Source organism: Lactuca serriola, chromosome 8 (genome assembly GCF_051521515.1).
Source record: "Lactuca serriola cultivar US96UC23 chromosome 8, Lser_US96UC23_V15, whole genome shotgun sequence".
Taxonomy (NCBI): domain Eukaryota; kingdom Viridiplantae; phylum Streptophyta; class Magnoliopsida; order Asterales; family Asteraceae; genus Lactuca; species Lactuca serriola.
This window is the reverse complement of record NC_136415.1, coordinates 43632332-43654716: the sequence shown is the minus strand read 5'-3', so window position 1 is coordinate 43654716 and position 22385 is coordinate 43632332.

Below are 22385 nucleotides of genomic sequence, written 5' to 3'. Positions count from 1 at the left end.
TCGAGGCGAAGTACAAAAGCTCGAGCAGGAATTTTGGGGTCTACAAATGGTAGGATCCGACATCACGACCTACACAAACAGGTTCTGTGATCTGGCAAACTTATGCCCTGACATGGTTGCTCTCCAGAGCAAAAAGATAGAGAGATATATCTGCGGACTGTCGCCCCAGATCCAGTCAAGTGTGATCGCTTCTAGCGCCAAGGAACTGGCACAATCTCTCATCGATCACCGGAAACCTCAGAACCCAACAATCCCTACACCCGTACCACAAAAGTCCAACCCCGACCACAACAGGAAGGGTTGGAATAAGAGGAAAAGAGGGACTTCGCAAGGATCCTCCAAGAAACAACAACTTGTGGCGATCAATGCTGCCACAGTTACTCCCATTGTACCTGCGAACCCCTTACCAGCAAAAACATATGCTGGAACTCTCCCGAAGTGCACCAACTACAACTTCCACCACCACGGACCTTGCAAGGAGATGCAGTGCTCTAACTGCAACAGGAAGGGACACACAGTCCGTTTCTGCAAGACTCCAGCAGCTCAAGCCGCCCAGGTTCCTAACGCCGGTATGGGCCAAACTTGCTACGGATGTGGCGAGGTGGGCCATTACAATAGGAACTCCCCTAAAGTGGAGATGGCTGGCGGAGTAGGAAGAGTTATGGCCCTAGGCCACGAGGAAGCAGTAGCTGATCCTACGATAGTTACTGGTACGTTCCTCCTCGATAACTCATATGCTTGCATACTTTTCGATAGTGGAGCCGAGAAAAGTTTTGTAAGTCACAAATTTGCACACTTGCTTAAACAAAAACCATGTGCATTAGATAATTCATTCACGGTAGAAATAGCTAACGGGAAAACAGAGAGTACAAACCTGCATATATGTAGGTTGTACCTTAACTTTAGATGGCCATACTTTCAAGATAGATCTCATGCCAGTCCCAATTAAATGTTTCGACGTTATCATCGGTATGGATTGGTTGAGTCTTCTTCGTGCCGACATCATGTGCTTTGAAAAAGCAGTTCGTCTTAACCTTCCTAACAACGAAACCTTAATTATCTACGGCGACAAACCTAGTACGAGCCTTCGTATCATATCGTGCATTCAAGCCCAGAAGTGCTTACGAAAGGAATATCATGCATTCCTAGCACACGTCGTCGTTACTAGTCAAGAACTGAAAGACATCCGGAAAATCCCAGATGTACGCGACTTTCCCGACATATTCCCAAAAGATCTTCCCGGTTTACCACCACAACGTCAAGTCGAGTTCAGAATCGACTTAGTGCCAGGGGCTACCCCCGTAGCCAAATATCCTTATCGTCTGGCACCGGCTGAGATGCAGGAACTCTCCAGTCAACTTAACGAACTTCTCAAGAAGGGATTCATTCGACCAAGCTTCTCACCATGGGGAGCACCGGTCTTGTTCGTCAAGAAGAAAGATGGATCGTTTCGCATGTGTATCGACTATAGAGAACTCAAAAAACATACCATTAAAAATCGTTATCCATTACCCCGCATTGACGATTTATTTGATCAACTTCAAGGAGCCAACTACTTCTCAAAGATAGATCTGCGATCCGGATATCACCAACTACGAGTGTTAGAGGAGGATGTTCCCAAGACAGCCTTCCGAGCTCGTGATGGGCACTACGAGTTTGTAGTGATGCCATTCAGATTAACTAACGCGCCCGCAATATTCATGGATATGATGAATAGGGTGTGTCGTCGTTACTTGGATCAGTTCGTCGTCGTCTTCATTGATGACATACTCATCTACTCTCGAAGTAAGGAAGAACATAGTCAACATCTCCGTAAAATCTTAGAAACATTGGGATCGGAGAATCTCTACGCGAACTTCTCAAAGTGCGAATTTTGGATTCGGCGAGTCGAATTTTCGGGCCAAGTTGTTGGCGAAGAGGGAATACACGTGGACCCCTCCAAAATCAAAGCCATTGAGAACTGGTCAGCACCAAAGACACCTACCGAAATTTGTCAATTTCTAGGTCTCGTTGGCTACTATCGCAGGTTCATTCAGAACTTCTCCAGCATAGCGAGACCTCTTACAACCCTGACCCAGAAAGGCGTGGCCTTTGACTGCGAAGAGAAACAGGAAAGAGCGTTCCAAACGCTCAAACAAGCCTTGTGCACCGCCCCGATACTATCCCTTTCTGAAGGGATAGAAGACTTCATTGTCTATTGCGATGCATCCAATCAAGGACTCGGATGTGTTCTGATGCAGCGAGGTAAAGTCATCGCCTATGCCTCGAGACACCTGAAGACACATGAGGTTAACTACACAACCCATGATCTGGAACTAGGAGCAGTTGTGTTTGCTCTGAAGATCTGGCGACATTACCTATATGGTACAAAAAGCACGATCTTTACGGACCATAAGAGTCTACAACACATTTTCGACCAGAAATAGCTCAACATGAGACAACGACGGTGGGTCGAGCTACTCAGCGATTACGAATGCGAAATTCGTTATCCTCCAGGTAAAACCAATGTAGTAGCCGACACCCTAAGTCAGAAAGAATATTCTGGTCGTAGGGTCAAATCTTTGACTCTAACTATCCATTCACACTTGTCCACGCAAATAAAGGAGGCTCAACTCGATGCTTTGAAACCTGAAAACATGGTGGGTGAATCCCTTAGAGGGATGGATAAGAACATGGAAGTCAAGGGTGGCGGAGCCTTATACCTCATGGATCGGATCTGGACACCGAAACGCGGTGGCTTCAGAGACTTGGTCATGACCGAAGCTCACAACACTCATTATTCCGTCCACCCAGGTTCAGATAAGATGTATCTGGATCTTAAAAAGTTATACTAGTGGCCTAACATGAAAGCAGATATTGCTACCTTCATGAGTAAATGCCTTACTTGCGCAATGGTGAAGGTCGAATACCAGAAACCCTCCGGTCTTCTACAACCACCGGAGATACCAGAATGGAAGTGGGAGCGGATCACTATGGACTTCATAACCAAGTTGCCCAAGACGACGGGTGGACTTGATTCCATATGGGTCATCGTCGATAGACTGACCAAGTCTGCACACTTCCTACCAATAAAAGAAACAAACAAGATGGAGAAACTTACCAGAACTTACATTAGGGAATTGTAAGGCTGCACGGTGTTCCTTTATCTATCATCTCGGACCGAGATAGTAGATTCACTTCGAGGTTCTGGCAGTCATTACAAAGTTCCCTAGGAACTAGGCTGGAAATGAGTAGAACCTACCATCCACAGACCGACGGGCAAAGTGAGAGAACTATCCAAACCTTAGAAGATATGTTGCGTGCCTGTGTGATTGACTTTGGAAAAGCTTGGGATACCCATTTACCCCTTGTTGAATTTTCCTACAATGACAGTTATCATACGAGCATAAAGGCAGCTCCATTCGAGGCCCTCTATGGCCGAAAGTGCAGATCCCCTCAGTGCCGGGCTGAAGTGGGTGATACCAGTTAGCTAAGGGACGAGTTCCCGAAAGCACTCTCACGAGTCCGGAGATCATTCGGGAAACGACAAAGAAGATCGTTCAAATTCGTGAACGATTGAAAGCCTCTAGAGACCGACAGAAAAGCTACGCTGACAAGCGTAGGAAACCATTGGAGTTCCAGGTGGGCGACCGAGTCCTACTGAAGGTCTCACCCTAGAAGGGCTTGATATTATGTGCTTAACTCTCCATTCAAGTCCCATGTGTTCAAGGTAAATTGTCTTAAGGCCTATGGTAAGTTTGGAATGCTTTTAGCCTTTGGAAAAGGGGTTTACGGCCCAAGAGAGGTTCTTGGCCGTAAACTCCTATAAACTTGTGATTTTGATGGGTTTAGATGTCTTAAATAAGAACAAGTAATTGAGGGTTTAAGTCCTTAAGCATTTGGAGATGTTTAGGGCACTAATTGCCCTTTAAAAGGGGTTTACGGCCCAAGGAAGTTCCTTGGCCGTAAACTCCAATAACTTGTGTTTCTTGGTTGCTTTTTGGCCTATAAAGATCATACACCAACCCCTAAACAAGTTGTCTAACAAGGAATCGGGACTAGGAAGCCATAATGTTCCATTTTGGAGTTTACTCCCCAAGAACGTTCTTGGGCGGTAAACTCCCGGATCTTGTAATCTAAACATGTAATTTATGTTAATAAGCACCTAACAAGAATTGAAACACATATAGAAAAGTAAACTCACAATATGGGATGAAAACCCGAAGATCCGTCAGAGAGAATATGGCTTTTCTCTATTTGGAATTGTGAATGATGAATTAATTTAATTCAGAAAACTATTTATAGTCCTGGAATATTTTGGCAGAAAATATTTTTATTCCTGATGTTGGACTGTAACATTATGAAACTTGAAATGCCCAAGTTTCACAAAACCAGGAGTATCCACTCTCCTGATATCATCTAAAACATAAACCCTAATGTACACAGACTTGTTCGGAAAAGTATGAAAATCACTGAAACTGAACTAGCTTCTATTGAATAGATGATGTTCGTACAATGGAAATTTCGGGTTGTCACATCATCCCCCTGTTAGAGGGAATTTCGTCCCGAAATTAGAATTTAAGCAAATAAAAGTTACAAACAATTAAGCGAAAAGATGAGGGTATTTCAACTTCATCTGATCCTCGCGTTCCCAAGTGAATTCCGGTCCTCGCTTGGCGTTCCAGCGAACCTTCACGATAGGGATACGGCTTTGTTTTGTCTGCTTGACCTCACGGTCCATGATCTCTACAGGTTTTTCCACGAAGTTGAGGCTCTCGTTGATCTCGATCTCGTCGAGTGGGATTACGAGAGTCTCGTCGGACAGACACTTTTTCAAGTTAGATACGTGGAATGTAGAATGTACGTTACGAAGTGTGTCGGGTAGATCATGTTTGTAAGCTACGGGGCCGACTCTGGCAAGAATCTCGAAAGGCCCTATGTACCTCGGATTAAGCTTCCCACGCTTGCCGAAGCGTATCAAGCCTTTCCTGGGTGCGACTTTGAGAAGGACTCGGTCTCCCACCTGAAATTCCAAAGGTTTTCTTCGTTTATCGGCGTAGCTCTTCTGTCGGTCTCTAGAGGCTTTCAATCGTTCACGGATCTGAACGATTTTCTCTGTCGTTTCCCGAATGATTTCCGGACCAGTGAGAGTACTGTCAGAAGCTTGCCCTCTTGCTAATTGGGTGTCACCCACCTCAGCCCAGCACAGAGGGGATCTACACTTTCGGCCGTAGAGAGCTTCGAATGGAGCAGCCTTAATGCTTGTGTGATAACTGTTATTATAGGAAAATTCGACAAGGGGTAAATGAGTATCCCATGCCTTCCCAAAATCAATCACACAGGCTCGCAACATATCTTCCAATGTTTGGATGGTTCTCTCACTCTGTCCGTCGGTCTGTGGATGGTAGGCTGTGCTCATGTCCAGCCTTGTTCCTAGGGAATGTTGTAGTGATTGCCAAAATCTTGAGGTGAACCTACTATCTCTATCGGAGACAATGGAAATAGGTACACCATGCAACCGTACAATTTCCCTGATGTATGTTCTCGTAAGTTTCTCCATCTTGTCGGTTTCTTTGATAGGCAGGAAGTGTGCAGACTTGGTCAATCTATCAACGATGACCCATATGGTGTCAAGTCCACCCGTCGTCTTGGGCAACTTGGTTATGAAATCCATAGTGATCCGCTCCCACTTCCATTCTGGAATCTCTGGCTGTTGCAGTAAACCAGAGGGCTTCTGGTACTCGACCTTAACCTTTGCGCAAGTAAGGCATTTACTCATGAAGGTAGCAATCTCTGCTTTCATATTAGGCCACTAGTATAGCTTTTTAAGATCCAGATACATCTTATCTGAACCTGGGTGGACGGAATACCGAGTGTTGTGCGCCTCGGTCATGACCAAGTCTCGGAACCCACCGTGTTTCGGTGTCCAGATTCGGTTCATGAAATATAAAGCTCCGTCACCCTTGGCTTCGAAGTTTTTGTCCATTCCCCTAAGGGATTCACTCGACACATTTTCAGGTTTCATGGCCTCAAGTTGAGCCACCTGAATTTGCTTAGTCAGGTGTGAATGGATGGTTATTGATAATGACTTGACCTTGCGACCAAAATATTCTTTCCGACTTAGGGCGTCTGCTACTACGTTGGCTTTACCCGGATGATAACGAATACCGCATTCGTAGTCACTGAGTAGCTCGACCCACCGTCGTTGTCTCATGTTGAGCTCCTTCTGATCGAAAATGTGTTGTAAACTCTTGTGGTCGGTAAAGATAGTGCTCTTCGTTCCATACAAGTAATGTCTCCATATCTTCAGAGCAAACACTACTGCTCCTAGTTCAAGATCGTGGGTCGTGTAGTTAACCTCATGTGTCTTCAACTGTCTCGAGGCGTAGGCGATGACCTTACCTCGCTGCATCAGAACACATCCGAGTCCTTGATTGGATGCATCGCAATAGACTACGAAGTCTTCTATTCCTTCTGGAAGGGATAGTATTGGTGCGGTGCACAAGGCTCGTTTGAGCGTTTGGAACGCTCTTTCTTGCTTCTCTTCCCAGTCAAAGGCCACGCCTTTCTGGGTCAGGGTCGTAAGAGGCTTCGCTATTCGTGAGAAGTTCTGAATGAACCTGCGGTAGTAGCCAGCGAGACCTAGAAATTGACGAATTTCTGTAGGTGTCTTTGGTGCTGACCAGTTCTCAATGGCTTTTATTTTGGATGGGTCCACGTGGATTCCCTCTTCGCTTACCACGTGTCCTAAGAATTCGACTCTTCGGATCCAAAATTCACATTTCGAGAACTTCGCATAAAGTTTCTCCTTTCGTAATGTCTCTAGAACTTGTCGGAGATGATCTCCATGCTCTTTCTTACTTCGGGAGTAGATCAGGATGTCGTCAATGAAAACGATGACGAACTGATCTAAGTAAGGTCGGCATACTCTATTCATCAGATCCATGAAGACTGCGGGCGCATTGGTCAATCCGAATGGCATCACCACGAACTCGTAGTGTCCGTAACGAGTTTGGAAGGCTGTCTTCGGTACATCCTCCTCTAGCACTCGTAACTGGTGATATCCGGATCTCAGATCAATCTTGGAAAAATAGTTTGCCCCTTGCAGTTGGTCGAATAGATCATCTATGCGTGGCAGAGGGTAACGATTTTTGATCGTCAATTTGTTGAGTTCTCTGTAGTCAATACACATACGGAATGATCCGTCTTTCTTCTTAACGAACAAGACCGGTGCTCCCCAAGGTGAGAAACTTGGTCTTATAAAGCCCTTGCTGAGCAGTTCGTTAAGTTGACCAGAGAGTTCTTGCACCTCGGCTGGTGCTAAACGGTAGGGCGACTTGGCTACTGGGGTAGCTCCTGGGACTAAGTCGATTCTGAACTCGACTTGTCGTTGCGGAGGTAACCCGGGTAGTTCTTCTTGGAAAATGTCGGGGAAGTCGCTCACTACAGGGAGGTTCTTTAGTTCTTTTGTTTCTAGGTTCGTGTCGACGACGTGAGCAAGGAATGCGTGGTATTCTTTGCGCAGATATTTTTGTGCTTGAATACTAGATATAATGCGAAGACTCGCACCAGGTTTGTCGTCGTAGACTATAAGGGTTTCGTTAGACGGGAGGTTTAGACGGACTGCTTTCTCGTAGCACATGATGTCGGCGCGATGAAGACTTAACCAATCCATGCCGATAATAACGTCGAAACTTTTTATTGAGACCGACATAAGGTCGATTGGGAATGAATGGTTATCTAAGGTGTCACATCCCCAAACCTGAACGGCGGAAACGTTCGGGGGCAGATGACTTCATGTGGTAACGTAACAAATGAATACATAGTAAAGAAAGCAATACAACCATCATATATATAATTGAAAGTTTACATTTGTCAAAAGTTACATGTTCAAAACCAATTACAATATGATGTCAAAATATGAGATTAAACTGGCGCCGCAGCATCTCTTCTTCAAAAGCATATTAGTACCTGAAATTACTGAATCCCTGGGACATACAAGTAATTTTTGAAAGAGTAGATCAACATTTAAGCTGGTGAATTTCATAAGTATTGAAGTGACAATGTTTGAATGAAATGAAATGTTTTATCTTTGTTTGTTTGTGTTTAGAAAATCCTATATTTTCTACTAGTATAAAAGTAGCCTTCACTCAAGACCAATGTTTGTTTCCAAAATGTATGTAAATGTAAAATAACCAATGAGTTTGAAAACCTTGTAAATCAATGCATTTTTAATACCCCTTGTGAGTTTTATAACCATACTATTGACTCGAAATGCCTATACACAACGTTCTTCAGGCGTTGGAATGTTATGACGTTTGTCACCCCAAACGGTGGACTGCAGCTAACAGTCAGGGCGCGGGTTGTCAAGCCCGTATAGATCTATACACAAACACCATGCTCCCCCTCCAAGGGATTCTGGTATATAATACAGGACTTGAAATGTGTACTCGAACGTACATGAAGTTAGTGTCTCACAAAACCGTGGTATAAAAACAGATCTACTTGTTAAAATGTTACGTTTCTTCTTGTATATGAGAGTAAACTTCTTGAAATATATGTTTCTAGTACATAAGAGTTAGAAATCTGTTCGTAAAACTATACCTATTATAGTTTTCAAAAAGTGTGTCTTGTTTGTTTAGAAATACTGAGAAAAGGAATCACTTGTTTATGAAAGTATAGATTTTTGGTGTAGAGTCTAGGATAGACAAGAAAAATCTAAGAACAATTTAGTTTATACATGCATTTCAACAACTTTATATTTTAAAAGATAAAATGCTATTGTAACATATGTTATATATATAAAAGTTCCTTTAAAGGTTTATAAATCGCATGTGATTTGAATATATAATAGTATATAAAAGGGTTTCTTTATGTAACACACGATAATACTCGTGTGTTTTACTTGTAATCCCCCCCTTGAAAGCATATAAAAGTATTTAGAATAATTAAAAAGGTTGATTAAGGGGTATGAAACTCACTTGAAAGTTTTGGAGATAGCGAGATGGAAAACCGGGCAGAGTTTCGTCTCGGGAAACGGATTTTTCCTCGGGATTCTCGGGAATCTCGGGAGTAAAATTGACCTTCGGGACTTGAGCCAAAAAGACCAGAGCTTCGGGTTTGAACGGACACGGAAAATGAGGCAAAGTTGAGAGAGAGAGAGAAGAGAAATGAACCCTTTCTTTGGAAACCCTCGCATCCTATTTATAGTAAGGCTGGTCTGCCTCGGTACGCGGGGCGTACGCTCGTACGTAGCGCGTACGCGTACGTCATGCATGACCGAAGCCTCGACTGCCTCGGTTCGGATGGGACGGGTTGCTGGGTACGCGGGTCGGATGGGACGGCGGGTCGAATGGGACGTCGGGTCGGACGGGTCGGGGCTTCGGACGGGTCGGATGGGTCAATTTCCTTCGGATAGCGCGACGTGGACGATCGGAGGCCAATCCTCTCAGTTACGCGGGGCGTACAGGGGTACGCAGCGCATACCTCGGATGAGGACGCTGACTCCCCTTCGGATAATATCCGAATTTTGAATAAAATAAATAATTAATTTATTTAATAAACTTCAAAAATTCATATCTTCTTCATACGAACTCCGTTTTCGATGGTCTTTATATCCTCGCGTAGGTGAGACTACGCTCTACAACTTTCGTTTAGACTCCGTCGGCAAATTCCAAAATTATTCTTTTATTATTTATTAAAAACCCATCGTGTTTAAGAAATTTCTTAGAAAATTCATCACTTCTTTATCTGATGTCGGTTTTTGCCAGACTTTTTACCGCTGGAATACCATTGTCGAGACCTTCGATTCTCGTTTAGGTCATTCCGGCCAAAAGTCGCTCGATCTCCGATTCGAGTTTTTAGCTGTCTGTTGCTAAGCCGAACATGGAAAAATCATAACTTCGCTATATGAAGTCGGATTTGGGCGTTCTTTTCATGTACGATCATGGTTCAAAGACATTTAATCATAGAAGGAAAATTAAATAGAACTTATTTATACATTTTATTATGAAAGTAACTTTTATTACTCAGAAGTGGTTACAATACTTGACCCATTTTGGTCGTTACAAAGAGTTGAAATATCGGGTTGTCACATAAGGTTAGAAGACAACCTAAGTGTATGCTATCAGTACTTTCAGTTTTCCCATTGGCCATTTCTACTGTGAATTGTTCATTAAGTGCGTGTGGTTGTTGCTTAACCATGCGAGCAAATTTGTGGTTTACGAAGCTTCGCTCCGCTCCACTATCGAACAGAATGCATGCATAGGAGTTATCAAGGAGGAACGTACCAGTCACCACTGTTGGGTCAGCGACTGCTTCCCCGTGGCCTATTGCTAGTACCCTCCCTGCTCCTCCAGTATTCCTCGCCTTAGGGCAGTCCCTTTTAAAGTGGCCTGCTTCGCCACATCCATAGCAAGTTGGGCTCACGCCAGAGCCAGGAACTTGGGAGATCGGTTGCGCCGGGAACTTACAGAATCGGACGGTGTGTCCTTTTCTGTGGCAGTTAGTACACTGCATTTCACGGCAGGCGCCGTTGTGGTGGATGTTGCATTTGTTGCACTTCGGCCAACTTCCAGAATACTGCTTCCCCGGAGCAGTAACAGCAGTAGGGGCTACCGCAGCATGTACTGCTACGATTTGCTGTTTCTTTGAAGCTCGCTGCTTCTTCTTCTCATCCCAAAACTTCCGCTTGGTGCCAACGGGTTTGGAGGGTTCTGGGATGGCTTGGGTGGTTGTGGTTGCAGGGGTCTTCACTCCATGGTCAATGAGTCTTTGTGCCAATCGCTTGGCACTGTCGAAGGTAGCGGGGTTGGATGCTAAGACATTCCCCTGGTATGGAGGCACTAGCCCCCATACATACCGTTCAATCTTTTTCCCTTCAGTGGGAACCATATTGGGGCATAGGGCCACCAGTTCGCTAAAGCGGGCAGTGTAAGCGATCACGTTGGTGCCCTTCATGGTCAGATTCCAGAGTTCATGTTCTAACTTCTGGACTTCGCCCCTCGGGCAGTATTCCTCAGTCATGAGGTCCTTCATCGTTTCCCAGCCCATGCTGTTAGCCACAACGAGAGTTAGGGCTTTGACGTGGCCGTTCCACCACGTTAGGGCTTTATCCTCGAAGGTGCATGCGGCATATTTCACTTTGAATGCAGCAGGGCATGAACAAATTTCGAAGACTGATTCAGTCTTCTCGAACCATTGCGAGAGAGCAATGACTCCGCCGGTGCCACAGAAAGGCTTCGGCTTGCAGTTTGTGAAATCCATGTAAGAGCACTCTCTCGAGCGCACAGGGATTTCAACTGGGATAGATTCAACAGGGGTTCCGCCTCTGCTAGCATCTGATGAGTGATACTGAGCCATGGCAGTTGCCACTGCTGCAGCTACGACAACATTCAGGGCTGCAGTATCGATGACTGCAGGTGGTGGAGGCGGTGGAGGTGCAGGATTATTCCTAGTCCTGGGAGATTTGCGAGGAGGCATCCTTCAGCTATAAGTTTATAAAGACAAGAAGGATGGTAAGAATCAATTTGTAAGCAAGACGAGAGTGACCCATGGACTAACTAACCATAGCCCAACAGTTTGAATGAGTGTTTGAAATCACAATAAGAAATATTAGTAGGAATACACAAGTGTACAAATTTTTCCCACATATTAGATAGATTTCAATAGTACGGGTATTACTGATGTAATAAGTTCAAGGAAAATCGACCTAACAGTAGGTCTTACATCATACCATAAGGACAAGACTGACAGTCCTAGATTCCTAATTAGAGTATCGAAAGTTAGGAATATTTTACAGACAAGTGCTACTTAGAGCACATAAGTTCAAGGCTATTCCTAAATCAAAAGACAGAGATGTACTAGACATCATCTAATGGCGATGGGAATTCCTCGGGCGAGCCCTGAGGTCGGACACTTGGCGAAACACCTCTTGAAGGTGTCGGTCCTGAGCTCTCTGACGAGCTCGAAGTTCTAAGACTTCAGCACGGGAGGCAGCCAGCTGTTGTTGCAGAGTTTCGTTGGTTCTCCGGGTCCGTTCCATGTCTTCTTCAAGACGGCGATGGCTGCTCGACTTTGCTCGACATTACGAGCTATTCTGCGGATGATAACCGGCAGAGCTCTTTCAGCAGAGCCACCATTGCTGATGTTGTAAAAGGTTTGGTCCCCAAAGTATGGTAAGGGCTGACCCTGCTCATCACTCCAGCGATTTAAGTCGTTTGCCCACATGGGAGTAGAACCTGGGAACGCTGGTCGATGGTTGTTGTTCGGGGCTTGACCTACAAGCGGTAGGTTGTTGACTTCAGGCTCGGAGTCAGATCCATCTGAAAAGCCTTCTCCGAGGTGATCATCCAAAGGGATTGGATGCTCATCTTCAGGCTCTTCATCGATCCACCCAGCATTGCCTTCATTGGGAAAGTACGGGTCGCCATGATGGAATCCAGCCATTTAGATCTACGCGAGAAGAGAGGTATAAGAATATAGTATACATGTAACTAGTAGCACAAAATACACCTATAGTATTTTAAGTTTAAGTTCTACTGATCTTCTTGTGGTATTGTTGGTAAGTTTTTAGACTTGTTAACATATCACAACCATTCTAGGGCATATGCTAATCATTCCTAGGACCAGCATAGTTGATCAGGCTATGCCATTCCCAGGACTGACCATACATCCCCGAGCTCACTTGTGATATTCAACAATCGTAATACTTTTGTTCTTGTCGTCGTGACACTGATTTTAGTATGAATGCAGACTAGTATACTTAATTAAATATTTTATTATTTAAAGTATAGACTCTTGGTCAGAGTGTTTTAGTCCCTTTTGGGTTTATAGATTAGTATATCTTTTATGGGTTGATATACTTGATTCACTATAAACAATGCTCTGATACCAATCTGTCACACCCCAAAACCAAGAACGGCGGAAACGTTCTGGGGCGGAGGACGTCATGTATAGTATCATAACACAGTAAATGTAAATAAGTAAACAACATCATCCATTGCATTAAATATATAATTTTAATACAAGTGTGTTCTGTACAGTTATAGACACCAAAAATAATGTAAGTCAAAATAATGAGATGAGTCTTGAATACGCTCCATCTTCTCAAAAGCTGGCCTCGGTACCTGTCTACTGATGACCTGAGAATACAAGTTATTTTGAAAGAGTTTATCAGCATTAAGCTGGTGAGTTCATAAGTATTTTAGTGTCAATGTTTCTTGTAAAAACGTTTGAACCTGTCTCAATGTATAATTTTGTGAAAATGTAAGTAAATGTTTGAAAGTGTTTGTAAAAGTTTGAATCTCTCAGAAAAACCTATATTTTCTATTAAAGTAACCTTCTACCAAGGCTAAACTGTTTTGTAAACTTGTCTGTTGTAAAAGTGTGTAATTTCCCAAGTATAACTATCATTTGATAAAAATATAGTTTGTACATTAATGCTTAAGTGAGGTTATCACTAAAATATGTAATGGGTAAATCATTGTAGTACTGTAGCTTTGTATAATAAGACTACTATTGTACTAAATACTACTACCTTAAACCGGATTTATATTAAGGTATAATGTGATAAATTGCACCATGCTATCGACTGGTAACAACGACATAATGAATGGTCGTAATAAAAGAAATGACGTTTGGCACCCGTAGACCTGCAGGTCCGGCTGTAGCTAGCAGCAAGGTGTAGGATAGTCAATCCAGTATAGATCTATACGCAAACTCACGCTCTCCCTCCAAGAGAATTCTGGCTACAACTCGGGCCATGACATTTAAGGCATGCTTCCGACACAGTGGATCACGATTATCAACGTATTTATGTATTTGTAATGTTTCTCGTTCTAGTATAACTGTATATGTACTTGTTTCTAGTATAGCTGTATATGTACTTGTTTCTAGTATATCTGTATATGTACTTGTTTCTAGTATATCTGTATATGTACTTGTTTCTAGCATATCTGTATATGTACTTGTTTCTAGTATATCTGTATATGTACTTGTTTCTAGTATATCTGTATATGTACTTGTTTCTAGTATATCTGTATATGTATGATCCTGTGTTACCCAGATGGTAACTAACTAAAGATGTACTAATAAGTATGAATATGGAAGTACTTTTATGTCTATATATGTATATATGATATATAAGTAATATTGAAACGACCTTCGGATGGTCACCCGAAATCCCACCAGACCACATCTCAAGGCGCGAAAAGGAAATAGGGCGGATGGCCTTCCTAAGTCCTTTAAACATTATTTATACATCTATACATATATGGGCATGCAATTGAATATATAAAAGCATAAATAATTTTTCATAAAACATTTGAAGCATAAATATAATTTCCAGAGGAGATCGACTTGATGTCGATCTATAAAACAATTTGAAGGCATAAGTTGATAAAACAGTTTAAGTATAAGAAGCATTTGTTTGAATCACAGTCTATAAGTAAGTTTGGATAGTAAAACAGTTGCAAAACATTTCAAAGTAAGGCAGTTTGTTAAACAGTTTGAACAATGGTAAAAATCGTTGTTTTCCTAGTTATTAATCACATGTGATTAAAGGCAATCACATGTGATTGAAACAATAACTGTAAGTATTTGACTTGTATCCCCCCCATAAAGTGTTTAAAACATTTAAAAACATTTCAAAGGTTGATTCAAGGGGTATGAACTCACTTGTGGTGAGTCGTTGGAATTGCAGTGTCGGATACCGTGCTAGGTGGCAAACGGAGACTTGTTTACACGCACAAGCCTAGTTATCATATAATAAGCATATATATAACTAATTAGACAAATAATAACTTAAATAAATAAGTTAAGACACTTAGGAAACATGTAAACACTTTTATGAGTGTTTAAGGTTCAAATGGTTGCATCTAAGTTGCTACGGGACAAGGCAAAAGGGTTTGAAAGATCAAATGGCCTTGCATAGGATTTCACCACCCAACAAACCCCACACCTTGGAGTTTACGGTCGTAAACTCATGGGTTTATGGCCGTGAACTCCTCACATGGTGGTTTTGGGTGTTTTGTGGTGCTATCTTGATCCTAGAACACTCCTAGCTTTGTTGGAATAACACATGAAGTAGTTTAAGGCTCTAGAATACTCCATAGTGGAGTTTACGGCCTAAAGTCCATTCACCCTCGAGTTTACGGCCGTAAACTCCTATGGGGTGATGGCTTTTAATTGTTTTGAGGCTCTTAAACATCAAGGATGGCTTCCATGAATTTATCTAAGGCTAATAGGGACAAGAGGCACACTTTTGTGCCATTACTTGGAGTTTACGGCCCAAGATATGTTCCTTGGCCGTAAACTCCTTTCAAGGAGTGATTATTATGTGCTTAACTCTCCATTCAAGTCCCATGTGTTCAAGGTAAATTGTCTTAAGGCCTATGGTGAGTTTGGAATGCTTTTAGCCTTTGGAAAAGGGGTTTACGGCCCAAGAGAGGTTCTTGGCCGTAAACTCCTATAAACTTGTGATTTTGATGGGTTTAGATGTCTTAAATAAGCACAAGTAATTTAGGGTTTAAGTCCTTAAGCATTTGGAGAAGTTTAGGGCACTAATTGCCCTTTAAAAGGGGTTTACGGCCCAAGGAAGTTCCTTGGCCGTAAACTCCAATAACTTTTGTTTCTTGGTTGCTTTTTGGCCTATAAAGATCATACACCAACCCCTAAACAAGTTGTCTAACAAGGAATCGGGACTAGGAAGCCATAATGTTCCATTTTGGAGTTTACTCCCCAAGAACGTTCTTAGGCGGTAAACTCCCGGATCTTGTAATCTAAACATGTAATTTATGTTAATAAGCACCTAACAAGTATTGAAACACATATAGAAAAGTAAACTCACAATATGGGATGAAAACCCGAAGATCCGTCAGAGAGAATATGGCTTTTCTCTATTTGGAATTGTGAATAATGAATTAATTTAATTCAGAAAACTATTTATAGTCCTGGAATATTTTGGCAGAAAATATTTTTATTCCTGATGTTGGACTGTAACATTATGAAACTTGAAATGCCCAAGTTTCACAAAACCAGGAGTATCCACTCTCCTGATATCATCTAAAACATAAACCCTAATGTACACAGACTTGTTCGGAAAAGTATGAAAATCACTGAAACTGAACTAGCTTCTATTCAATAGATGATGTTCATACAATGGAAATTTCGGGTTGTCACAGGCAGTAAACTCCCGAAACCGAGCCTAGCTTGTTCCTTGTGTTATGCTACTGCTTTAGACTCAATTGTATGTGTGTTAGGGACAAGAAAACAACCAAGAATCACCCAACTTTGAGAGTTCATGGCCCAAGAGTTTCTTAGGCCGTAAACTCCCTTTTCAAACTTAAAATGGTGTTTTAAGGCACATAAAGCTTTAAGACTATTATCAAGACTTGTCCCCATTTAATCTAAGGCCTTAAGCACATCAAACTCACTTATCAAAGTGAGTTTACGGCCAAGGCTTTGCTCTTGGGCCGTAAACATGAAAGAATGGCACCAAAGTGTGCCTAATGTCTTCATATGCTTGGAATAAAAGCCTAGAACCAATACCACATGTGCAAGAGACTTGAAAGCATAAAAATCACCTCTTGAAGTGAGTTTACGGCCTTGGTAATGCTCCTAGGCCATAAACACCAAACAAGGGCACCAAGGTGTGCCTAGGGTCCTCATTAGCTTTAAACAATTGTCTAGAACCTATCCTTCAAATGCAAGAGGCTTGAAAACAACAAAAACACACAATACTTAGAGTTTACGGCCGTAAACTCTAAGGGGAATGGCCTTTGGGCCGTAAACTCCTAATTGGAGTGTTTCTAGACCTTAAACCCTTCCAAGGACTTAGCTACCAAGTTGGAATAATTCTAGAAATCATTTGGGACTTCAAAACACACAAATACCCCATGGTTGGGAGTTTACGGCAGTAAACTCAAGAGTTTACAACCGTAAAATCCATGTGTGTTAGTATATGGGGAGTAAACTCACATATATGGTCCTTTGGAACCCTAAACACAAGTACCTTGCCCACAATAGCTTAAATGCAATCCTTAGGGATTAAAACACTTATATAAAGTGTTTATTATGTCTAGGATGTCTTAACTTTATCAATTAGTGATTTAAGACTAATTGAATGCATATATGTGTGATTATATGTTCATTAGGATCGTAGTGTGTGTACAAGTCCTCGCTTGGCACCTAGCAATCCTATACCGTTCAGTTCATCCCAATCACCAACTACAGGTGAGTTCATACCCCTAATCAATGTTTTAAATGATTTTAAACGTATTAACGGGGGGGGGGGGGGGGGGGGGAATACAAGTAGAAAACAATATGTTATTAAATCAATCTTATGTATTTTATAACGGTGTTTTCATTCAGCAGATTTCACGTACTACAAAATGTGATGCATAAAATGGTTTTCTATCTTAGAATACCTTGATAACAAAAGTATTAGTTTTGAAATGTTTATTTAAAATGACATCAAGTCATTCTTAATTATTGTTCAAAACTCCTAGATATCTTGCAAAACCATTATTTTACCATCTTGAATCAACTATACTTATGCGCATATGTTCATTTATATGATAGAGATTATAGTTTTCATCATTCGTTCAGTTTCCCACACCCTGGTGTGTCGAGGGTGCATAAATCTACTTGAACAACCACTTACCTTCCAATTAATTATCATAGGGATAGTTAGAAGATATCAAACATTATTACTACTACAAGGAATCACACAAGAGTCAGTTCATTCATGAGTCTATACTAATACCTTACATGATACATGAGTACACGTACATAGGATTACATGATACATGAATATGTTTACATATACTTACCTGTTACATGAACACACTTACATGAATACCATACAGGAACACTTCTACATAGGTGCATTATCCTGTATTTACTTACCTTGGATACTTGTACTTAGAACTAAGAGGATGATTTATTAGTACTTACTGTGTAAATTGTCTTTCCTATCCCAGTTCAATGGGATATTTCGGAGGGACTTACCATTCCGAACCCCGCTGATTAGCACCAGTGGTCGATGGACGTCTACGGATGTCTAAGGTTGTCACTTATCTAGTAGTCAGTGATGGGACTAACCATCCCTCTGTCCAAATGTTGCAACAGTGGATGAGATGTGAATCTTCGGATGATCATTAGGTTAACGCTATTATAGGACTAACCCTCCCTCTACCCTGCCGCCGCTACAGAGGATGAGGGGATACTCTTCGGATGTCCATAGGGTCTATCTTTCGCTTCGGCGATGTCGTGTTAATCCTGGTCACCCAGGGATAATACTTACATGATAATACTTTTTCCTGTTTACTTTATTTTGTGATATATTCACATAAACGATGAGTTTGACTAAGCTCTTTTAGTACTAGTCAATAGAAAGGAAAAACTATCATTTTACTTACAAAACATTCGGGTCTTGGTAGAAGACTACATAGTCATAACAAAACATTCGGGTCTTGGTAGAAGACTACATAGTCATAACAAAACATTCGGGTCTTGGTAGAAGACTACATAGTCATAACAAAACATTCGGGTCTTGGTAGAAGACTACATAGTCATAACAAAACATTCGGGTCTTGGTAGAAGACTACATAGCCATAACAAAACATTCGGGTCTTGGTAGAAGACTACATCTCAAACTGATAGAAAATAAGGGATTTTCTAGGGTTTTTCAAACTTACATCTACATTTTCATTTAACGATTTACATGGCCTTCATAACAGATTTTCACAAACAAGACAATGACACTTAAATACTTATGAATTCACCAGCTTTAAAGCTGATACTCGCTTTCAAAATAACTTGTATGCTCAGGTCATCAGTAGACAGGTACGGAGGCCAGGTTTTGAGAAGACGGAGCAGACAAGTCTCGTCTTTTATTTTGATTGTATATTTTTGGTGTCTTACTACAATGAAAGAACACACATGTATTAAAACTTTACTTCTAATGCAATGGATGATGTTGTTGCTTGTTTATTATATTACACTGTTGTGATACTGTACATGACGTCCTCCACCCCTGAACATTTCCGCCGTTCGTGGTTTTGGGGTGTGACATGTACAAACATATCAAGTCAATAGAAGTCAGAACAGTTGCTGCTAATTTTCAGGCTTTTTAGAATAAGTTTGAGTATTTCAGGATTCACACTTTAGAGATATCAGGAAAGAGGATGCACTAGGGTTTATTGTGCAACACTGTTATTCCAAAACTCTAAGAAATTAGAGTTTACTGCCTGAATAAAATATTTTCAGCCAAAAACCCTAAATTTGGGAGTATATATATATGAGAATTTGTCATTATTTACACTTTTTCCAAATTATCAAGATCCAAATCCATTTCTCTCTCAAGTATCATCCAAAAGTTTCTCAAGATCTTCAAACTAGTAAGTGTTCTAGCCTTCTTAAGTGATTATATACTTTAATCTAGTGTTTTAACACACTTCTAACCATGAAATCATTCCAAAAGGTTGATTCTTCAATTTACACCCAGAACACACACTTATGTTCTTGGACTTTTAGCTCACTTCAAGCTTCAATATAGTAAGTACTTCTATCCTACAGCCTTATAAAGCTTGTTACATTCAATTACATCAAGAAAAAGACCCAAGAACACCAAGAACAAGGTGTTTATAGTTGAAGAAGTTCTTGAACCGTAAACCCCAAATAAATGTGCCAAAGTGTACTTAAGTCCTTCACAAGCCTTAGAAACATGTCTAAATCCTTTCCTTGATGAGCTAAGGACTTGAAAATCCCAAAATACCATAAACCATATGAGTTTACAGTAGTAAACTCAAAGGAAAATGTTTTAGGAACCGTAAACTCCATATAGGAGTGAAATGGTGCCCTAGTTCCTTCCATAGACACATACTTCAAGTAGAAAAGCTTCTAGGGACTTTTATTGCTTCAAACAATCAAATGGTCAAAAGAGGAGGAGCTTATGGCCGTAAACTCAAGGGTTTACGACTGTAAACTCTTTTGTTAGTGACCACAAAACCGTAAACTCCATAATGGAGTTTTCCTTGAACCCCAAGCACACTAGCCTTTCCCTACAACACTTAGATGCAATCCTTGGGACTTATAACACTTCTATAAGGGGTTTAGGATGTCATAGGGTGTCTTAACTTTGTTTATTAGTTGTTTAAAGACTAATTGGATATATATATATATATATATATATATGTGATATTATATGTTAACTAGGATCATAGAGTTTGTTCAAGTCTTCACTTGCCACCTAGCAATCCTACATCTTCAGTTCATCCGTATCACACACTACAAGTGAGTTCATACCCCTTAATCAATGGTTTAAATGTTTTTAAATGATTTTATGGGTGGGGGGGGGGGAATACAAGTTGAATACTTATAGTTATTATATCAATCACATGTGATTAATAACTACCAAACCAGTAGTTTTCTTACTGTTCAAACTGTTTACCAAACTGTTTTGCTTCAAACTGTTTTACAAACTCTTTTACTTGTCAAATACTTTTACTTAAAATCTTTTATCTTATTATCAAATGCATGCCTATGTATGTATAGTTATATAAGTAATGTTTAAAGGGCTTAGGAAGGCCAGCTCACTTTATCTCCTTTTCCTCGTTGGGATGTGGCTTTAGGGCATCGGTTATCCGTCCGAAGGTCGTCTAAATATTAGTTATATATTATGTATACATATATAGACATAAAAGTTCTTTCAACCAGTTCCATACCTTTGGGTAGCAAGGGTTTCACAAACATGATCATACATTACTAGTAAGCTACCATAGGGGTAGTTTAGGAAGATACTAAAACTATTAGTAGAACAAAAAGTCATACAATGAGTCAGTTCATTCATGATTCAATACTTGCTAGATAGAGAGAGCACATATTACAACTAGTACACACAGTACATTACTATACATGATAGATAGAGAGAGAATACACATTACAGCTAGCACACGCAGAACATTGCAGTACATACAGGCTAGATAGAGAAAGAGTACACTTTACAGTTAGCACATTCATTACATGTACTTTCATGCAGTTATCTGAACCATTAAACGGGTCATGGCATTTCCTGCCAATACCGTATTTGTATCCAGAATCTCCTTAATTGGGGAGCGTATGAGTTTGCGTATAGATCTATACTGGATTGACTATCCTACACCTTGCTGCTCGCTACAGTGGGACTTGCAAGTCTACGGGTGCCAAATGTCATTTCTTACGGCGTCTTACATCGTCGTTTTACTAGAGTCGGTAGCAGGATACAGGTCGATCACATGTTACTTTAAACACCTTTTGTTTTAAGGTTGTTAGTAAAGCAGTAGTTAGTTATTACAAATACTATAGTACTATGATATTTTCCCATTACATTCACTTCGTGAATATTCACACGATGCGTGGTAATGTAAAAACTTTATTTTGGTTAATGATAGTCAGAAGTGGGAAAACACACACTCTTACAAGAGACACACGCACAGACACTAGATGCCTTGGTAGAAGGCTACAATTAGTAGGAAACATAGGGTTTTCTAGGAAAGTACAAAACATTTTACAAAACATCTTTCAAACATTTTACAAATACTTTCATACAAACACAGACACTAATATACTTATGATCTCACCAGCTTTAAAGTTGATACTCGCTTTCAAAATAACTTGTATTCTCCGGTCACTAGTAGACAGGTACAGGTGCCAGGCTTTTGAGAAGATGGAGTTCGTTCAAGACTCGTCTTTTATTTTGATATGTATATTTTGGTGTCTATATAACTTCACAGAACACACATGTATGAAATTATATTATTAATGCAATGGATGAAGTTGTTTCTTGTTTACTACTATTCATTGTTGTGATACTGTACATGACGTCCTCCGCCCAAGAATGTTTCCGCTGTTCATGGTGTTGGGGTGTGACAGATTGGTATCAGAGCATTGTTTATAGTGAATTGAGTATATCAACACGTAAAAGATATACTAACTATAAATACAATGGGATTAAAATACTCTGACCAAGAGTTTATACTTTATATATTAAAATAGTTAATTTAGTATATGTGCCTCCATTCATACTAAAATCAGTGTCACTAAGACAAGAACAAAAGTATTACGATTGTTGGGCAGCACAAGTAGACTTAGAGACATATAGTCAAAAATTGGAAGATATAGCCTGATCAACTATATTATCCGAGGGTTGACTAGCATGTGCCTAAGTGTTGTTGTAAGGTTGCAACAAGTCTAAAAACATACCCATAATACCACAATGAGAACAATAGAACCTAAACTTAAAATACTATAAGAGGATTTTGCATTACTATAAGTTACTTATGTGCTAGATTCTTATACCTCTCTTCTCGCGTAGATTTAATTGCTGGATTCCACTTTCCCGAAGACCTGTACTATCCCAACCACGG